We start from the raw sequence: 7,988 nt of genomic DNA, 5'->3' as shown, positions 1-7,988 counted from the left end.
TTAGGAATATTGATGGCTGGAACATTCCTGGTGGTCCAATGGTTAAGAATCTGCCTTCCAATGCAGGGTACTTGGGTTTGTTCCCCAATTGGGGAACTGCGATCCCATGTGTCAAGGGGCAAACTAAGCCTGCACACCACAACTACTGAGCCCGCGCGCTCTAGAGCCAATGTGCCACAACTAGAGATCCCACGTGCCGCAACGATGAGCCCATGTGCCACAACGAAGACCCAATGCAGCCTAAATAAATAAATATTTTTTAAAATATATTTTAATCCAGAGCTCGAACCCGTGTCCCCTGCATTGGCAGGCAGATTCTCAACCACTGTGCCACCAGGGAAGCCCCTTTCTTTCTTTCTTTCTTTTTTTTTTAATTTTGGCTGCACCACGCAGCATGTGGGCTCTTACTTAGTTCCCCGACCAGGGATCGAACCTGTGTCCCCTGCAGTGGAATTACAGGGTCCTAACCACTGGACGTACAGGGAATTCCCATGTGGTGTTTTTCTTGTTAATGTGCATTACCTCTGGTTTCTCACAACTCTGTGAGCTTCACATGATCACTGTTTACTAATGAGGATAAAACTCTGAGAGGGTAAAGCCCTCTCGAAGCCACACAGCTGTGAAAATATGGTCAGGACGCCATCTGGCTCTTTCTGACTTCCCAAAGAACTTTCACCACAAGGATGTGCCGCTGGTGGACTGAGGCCAGCATCGTGTCTGGTTCACCCCTGCATACCTAGTTTTCACTATAAGTTCATTCACTGCTATGTACCTGTGAGCTTGGTGAGCAAGAACCTCCCAGGTGCCCCATGTCTGCAGCCCCTGGCAGGCCTGGCAGCAATGCTCCTGAAACCGTGCACCTCACACTGGGACCTGAACCTACGTGCCGGGACTCGAACCCACGCGGCCGGGACTCAAACCCAGCCCAAACCCACAGTGTTCCAACTGAGATCACACACCTGGTTTCAGGACTTAATGAAGCTCAGGTTCTTGATGTCTCATCATAGAAAGAATTCAGTGAGAGACAAAGTGGTAGGTAAGAAGTGGATTTATTTAGAGAGAAACACACTCCACAGACAGAGTGTGGGCCATCTCAGAAGGTGAGAAAGGCACCAGGGTATGGGGGTTGTCAGTTTTTATAGGGGTGGGTAATTTCATAGGCTAATGAGTGGGAGGAGTATTCCAGCTATTTCTGGGGGAAGGGGTGGGGATTTCCAGGAAGTGGGCCACTGCCCACTTTTTGATCTTTATGGCTGGTCTTGGAACTGCCATGGCGCCTGTGGATGTGTCTTTAGCTTGCTGATGTGTTACGGTGAGCATATACTGAGGCTCAAGGTCTAGTGGAAGTCGACTTGTCTGCTATCTTGGATCCGTTTGGTTTTAATCAGTTTATGTCATGTCCTCGGGCTATGTTATTCTTTCAAAGGTTGTGCCCTGGGCTTCCCTGGTGGCGCAGTGGTTGAGAGTCCGCCTGCCTATGCAGGCAAGGCGGGTTCGTGCCCCGGTCCGGGAAGATCTCACATGCTGCGGAGCGGCTGGGCCCGTGAGCCATGGCTGCTGAGCCTGTGCGTCCGGAGCCTGTGCTCCGCAATGGGAGAGGCCACAACAGTGAGAGGCCCACGTACCGCAAAAACAAAAACAAAAACGAAGGTTGTGCCCTGGCCCTTCCCTCCTGTTTCACTCCCAGCTCACTTCTGATGGCAATAAACAGGACTAGTACTGGAAGGCTAACAGGGTTGGTGCTTGGATGCAGATGGAATGTTCTAGGCCCTAAGTTGGGTTCCTGTGGCTCTGCAGTGGGGCTCAGGGGCAGAAATTTGGCAGGAAGGAGGGAGAGGGAGGCCAGAGGGGCCTGACTTAGAGTTGGGTCTGCAAAGCCAGCCCTCGTTTATGCTTGGACTCTTTAGGGGTGACTGGGGTTACAGTTGAGGTCCTGGGGCCTAGAGCCCTCTCAACTACCCCTCAGTATCAACCCGGCCAGATCTGCAAGTCAAAAGCAGGCAGGTGGGAAACAGTTTCTGAGCCTCCCTACCCCAGGAAGGTCACCTCTCCTCTGAGGACCAAGTGACAAGGAAGGGACTGTCAGGCTGGAGAGATTTCGGTCAGCCAGAAGGTCAGACCACCTGCCAAGGCTGTCAGACACTAGAAGAGGACTGTTTGTCTCCCACTTACCTGACTGTCTACATGGAACTGTGAGCAAGGCAGCTCTTCCCATTTGAAACAGAACATGAGACTTTCCTGCAGAAGCTCTGAGTGAGTTGTTTTCCCGGTAGATAGAACAGAGAGAGGTTAGCAAGGGCGAACCTCATCTCCAGGTGACACAATACAACACAACTGGGACGGGTAAGGGTAACAGCAAACACTTGTATCATACTCGACAGCTTTATATGCTGAGGCTCAGCGGGGCCCAGGGAGGCAGGTGGGGAAGAACTACTCACTCCATTTGATGGATGAGGAAGCAGAGGCCCAGAGAAGTTAAGCAACCTGCCTGAAATCTCCCAGCTTCTAAGAGGGCAGTGTCAGGACTTGTATCTAGGCCCCCTGCCTGATCAGAGAGGGGAGAAGGCCACCCTCCAGGTCCACCAGCCCCAGGGAGAGAAATGGGAGTGGGGGTGGGAACAGGAGGAAGGTACCTTAATCAAGGGTGGGGCCAGCAATACGGAAAGCTGGGTCTTTCAGCCGCAGGTCTGACAGGAATGTGGAGCCACGGAACCGGGATGACTTGCAGCTTCCCGTACCCGCCTCCTTCTCGGAAACATCAGGAAAACTGCTGGTCAGGCTTTGGATCTTCAAGTTGGCCGCCCCCTGCCTCCCTCTCGACCTCTTCCTGACGTGCTTCCCCCACACCACAGCCTGGCTCCTGACCCCAAGCAACAGCCCAGGCCGGCCCCTCTCCAGTGTGCGGGGCAGGTGGGCACGGGGATGAAAGGCCATCGGGAGGAAGAGCCAGTGCGGCACACCCACACTCTTCATTTGCCGAAGAGTGAATACATTCTTCATTTATTCGCTCTATGCATCTGCCTTCTAGAAAGGATTTAAGGCACTCCATCACTTATTGATACACTTATATCGTTTCATTTGATGAACCCCGTTGATTCACTTCCTTGTACCTTCATCATTCATTCATTCAACTAATTCTCTTTAACAGCAAAGGCCATTGCTCCCAACTGCTGCCTCCCTTTTCTCAGGTATTCGTGGAGGCTCCTGGCCCATTTAATCCTAGAATGTTACCCAGAATTCTAGAACTGCAGGGCTGCAGCCTTCGGACAACAGCAGGTCACAGTGCCTCATTTTGCAGATGAGGAGGTGGTCAGTATCCACCGAAGGCCAAGGCCATTCCGGGAAGAGAAGCCCCATCTTGGGCTTGCAGTCCAGTCCACACTGTGGAAAGGAAGCCAAGGCCACCAGAGGCTGGTCTGTGTGGCGAGGAACCAGCTCCAGCCTTGGGGTCTGAAGAGCAGGGTTCCGGCCCCAGCTGTTCACTGCCTCTGCGCAAGTCTTACACCCTGGGCATCTCCACCTGGATGTCTCACAGGGTCCTTGAACTCCTGTCTGAACCCAGTTCTCTACCCACCTTCACATGCTTCCCGTTTCAAACCTACCCACTCACCCCATCTCAATCGTCGTTCCACTGTCTCCGCAGCTGCAAAAGCCAGAAGACTGGGCATCTCCCCGCCCCTGCCCCTGCATATCTGGCCAACTGCCAAGTCCTGCCCTCTGTAACCTCCCAAATGGTTCTTGAATTCTCCAGCCTCTCTCCACCCCTGCTGCCCCCACTCTGCACGAGCCCCAGCTCCTCTACAGCTGGGCTGCTCTAGACAAGTGCCGCAGCCTCTCTGTGAACTGGTCTCTACACTGTCCCAACACAGACTTGCCTTGGGTCCACCAACGAGCAGGGAGTAGAGAAAGCCCCTGGGTGAGTCTGCAGGCTCTGAGTCCCAGCTCCACCATGAAGTAGCCTTGCTGATCCATATAATCTATGCCTGTGATTTCCAAGGTCATGGCCAGCTAATAATAATGGACTTCATTCGCTGATCACACACTACAGCCAGGTGCTGTGCTAAGTACTTTATATAGTTTAATCAAGTGAAATGCTACCCCCATTTTATAGATGAGGAAAGTGAGGCACTGAGAAGCTAAGTAACTTGGCCCATGGTTACACAGCTAGCATGTGGAGTCGGGATTCAAACCCAGGTCTGGCCAAGCCCGAGCCACACACTTTGCTGTGCTGCCTTCTCTTGCCGGTGCATGAACTTTTGGTAACTGGCACCACCCAGTGCTCCCCATTCCCTGCTAATTAAACCCTCCCTCCCTCTATGCGTGGGAGGATTATGAACCTGCTTCTTCCACTCCAGGCAGCTGGAATAAAAACCCTGCGAGCTGGCTGCAGCTGCTTAAAGCCCTGCGTTCCTCAAGCCGTACCAGGCGGAGTTCGGCTGTGCCTGCCCCCTCACAAGGGCTGCCGGCTGCCCAGCACTGCCGCGGGACATGGGCCAAGACACTGGGAAACGGCCCAAGCCAGGCTCTCACACACTGGCTCTGTGTGACCTTGAGCTCCTCAAATGGCCCATCTACTGGTAAGAAGAGTGCTGAGGCTGATGTGTATAAAACTGATGACTAATAAGAACCCGCAGTATAAAAAAACAAACAAGCAAAAGAACCACTAATACGAAACTTTCTTTGGGTTATTTGTACGGAAATATGTTAATATAAATGTTTCAGACATTGCATGAAATTTCTAAAAATCTTATATGTTCTGGTATAATGTTATAAGTCATAATTCTAGTTATTACTTTAAAATGTGTATCTCAGAAATAACGAAATTTCCTTGTCAATTGCATTATTATGACCTTTCGTCAAATCTTTAACCGTGGTCATTTTTAAGTCTTTTGTCATTTACAGACAGTTCTGGGTATACTCTGATGCTTTTGCAAAAATGTTCCTATAAAAGGGTTCCATCTTCAAGGAATTCATGGAAAAGACTCTGACAAGTACAGGTTTCTGGTAACTGACTATACTGCTGAACTGAATGAATAAGCATTTTCAGAACTCTCATGGAAAACTGATGAACTCATAAAAGTGCTAACAAAAGATCAAGATGAAAAAAAATTAATTACATGGGACTGAGTGAATTGATGAGGATGATTATAATTTTTGTGACTTTCTGTTTGAATAAAAAAAAAAATCCCACAAGGACTCAGAGGCAAAAAATATACAAATCAATTTTCACTGCAAAGTAAAGGAGCTGTTACAGTGGAGGATTCCTGGACTGAACGTCAATATTATGACACAGTGTGAGTGTGTTTCGTGTTTGGTAATTGCAATCATTGTTGCTTTTATTGTGGTCATCCACTTACAATGCTTGGTGTCAGTTTATTTATCTCTTGTAAAAATAAAATGCAGTGTGTGTGTGTGTGAAAAAAAAAGTGAATGCATGTTATATTTTATTAATAAAATACACATAAAAGGGCTTCCCTGGTGGCGCAGTGTTTGAGAGTCCGCCTGCCGATGCAGGGGACACGGGTTCGTGCCCCGGTCCGGGAAGATCCCACGTGCCGCGGAGCGGCTGGGCCCGTGAGCCATAGCCGCTGAGCCTGTGCATCCGGAGCCTGTGCTCCGCAACGGGAGAGGCCACAACAGTGAGAGGCCCGCATACCGCAAAAAAAAAAAAAAAAAAAAAAAAAAAAAGCACATAAAATATTTTCCCCCAAACCTTAAAAAAAATAAAATTAAATTAAAAAATAAAATTTACTGTTAAGAAGCAGAAAAAAAAAAAAAGAGTGCTGAGGGACCAGGTGAGACACAACACACCTTGACCTGGCATAATTTTAGTGATGGAGACAGGAGACTCTGACATGAATTATGAGACTCTGGTGGTGAAATCAAAACAAGTTAACACCGGGGGTGCTCAGGTGCGTCTATATCCTATGAGTCACCATTGCCAAATGTCAGGACTGGTTGTGGGTACAGAAGAGACGGTACTGCCTGGGCCATTCTTAACGAGGCCAGGGAACCAGGGTGTACACAGGCACTGGGGGCGGGGGGTGCAGTAAGGCCTGGCTGGCACTGGCCTGGCAATCCAAACGCTTGGCAGGATCCCAATGCTGCCACTCTTTAGACTCCAGCAAGGTAACAGATGAAGTGCCTGGAAAGCTACCAAGAGCTCTATGAATGTTTGGACTTATTACATATTAACTAAGAGGCTCTTTTGGTTTTCCTTCCTTTTGGAGGAAGGATGGCATCCCAGAGACAGCACAGGTTTTAGAACTGGGCTGACCTGGGCTCTGTCCTGGCTCCTCTTTAGCTCTGGGAACTTGGACAAGTTGTGTAACCTCCCTGGTGGAGAATGGCCTCCTAACTCAGACTCAGTCACAGCCTTTATAGTCTCGACAAGGCCTATATGACTCCCCATGATCGGGAGCTTCACTGGTCTCTGGCCTCTTCCTCCCTCGCCCTTGCTAGCTCTGCTCCAGCTGGCCTTTTCACTACATTCTCTCAACATACAAAACATGCTCTGACCTCAGGGCCTTTGCACTTGCAGTTTCCTCATTCCTAACACTTCAGGTATCTGCAGTGTGGCCTCCTTGCCCCCTGCATGTCTCTGACCAAATGATACCAATTAGTGTGATCTCTTCTGACCATCCAATTCAAAAGGGTAACTCCTACCCTTGATTTTTCTGCACAAGATACCTCGCCATCCAACATACTATACGTGCTTTACCACCTGTCTCCACTCATTAGAATTTAAGTCCCATGAGGACAAGGGCTTTTTTTCTTTATAACTTAAAAATTATTTGTTTTCTAGGGGTTTTGTTTTTTACCCACTTCCTTTTCCCTCTCGCCTAGCAGTGCCTGGCTGGCTCACTTGTAGAAAAAAGGATACAACCTTCTGTGCATAAAATCCTATAATGTGCCTGATACACAGCAGGCATTCTATTAGACACCTAGAGCAGCCGCAGCAAATTACCACAAAGTTAGTGGCTAAAACAGAAACTTATTCTCAGTTCTGGAGGTGCAAAGTCCAAAATCAAGGTGTCAGCTCTAGGGGAGAGCACTTCCTCGCCTCTCATAGCCTCTGGTGGCTCCAGGTGTTTCTTAGCTGCGGCTGCATCACTCTTTTATCTCTGCCTGTCTTCATGTGGTCCCCTCCTCCCTGTGTGTCTCTATGTCTAAGGACACTTGTCATTGGATTTAGGGGCCACCTGGATAATCCAGGGTGCACTCATCTTGAGATCCTGAACTCACATCTTTATCCAAACGTCACACTGATAAGTTCCAGGGGTTAGGACATAGACGTATCTTTTCGGGGACCAGCATTCATTAACTACTAGGAAACAAGGATACAGAAGAGCTTATGAATTCCAAGCACGGGGGAGAAATAAATAACTGAGCATCTCACTTATTCCTCACGACTGCCCAGTAAGGCAGATTCTACTATCCTTGTTTACATGCAAGGAATGGGGCTCCTGCAAGCAGGAGCTTCCACCCCAAGAGCCATACTGGTGTCCACCCGAGTGATAGGTGACACCCCAGATAAGGAGGAAGCCAATTCACCCAGCTCCAGCCACTGCCATCCCCGTGCCAAGCCCCTGGAGCAGGCCCAGCTCTGCCTGGCCGCAGGCTCTAGGGACCCTCAGGTGTGCCCAGAGGTCACATAGTAAATTAGTGAGACAATTCAGACTTGAATCTAGGTGTCATGCCTTCAAGCCAGTGGCTCTTTCCATGTTCTCAAGCTCCCTTATAACCAGAAAACTCAAGAAGGAACCAGCACAAAGCCTAGCTTGAGAATTCACGGCAACCCTGTCACTGGGTGGGGGGTAGCAGCCACGCCCATCCAAGTTCCAGGAAACATCCCCTTGCTTTGGAGCTAATACAGACCACGCAGCACGGCACACAGGATCTCACTTCCCAGACCAGGGATGGAACCCGTGCCCCCTGCAGTGGAAGCGCGGGGTCCTAACCACTGGACCGCCAGGGAAGTCCCGACC

This window comes from Neophocaena asiaeorientalis, unplaced genomic scaffold, assembly GCF_003031525.2.
Source record: "Neophocaena asiaeorientalis asiaeorientalis breed wild unplaced genomic scaffold, Neophocaena_asiaeorientalis_V1.1 scaffold473, whole genome shotgun sequence".
Lineage (NCBI taxonomy): Eukaryota > Metazoa > Chordata > Mammalia > Artiodactyla > Phocoenidae > Neophocaena > Neophocaena asiaeorientalis.
Note: the sequence above shows the minus strand (reverse complement) of the source record.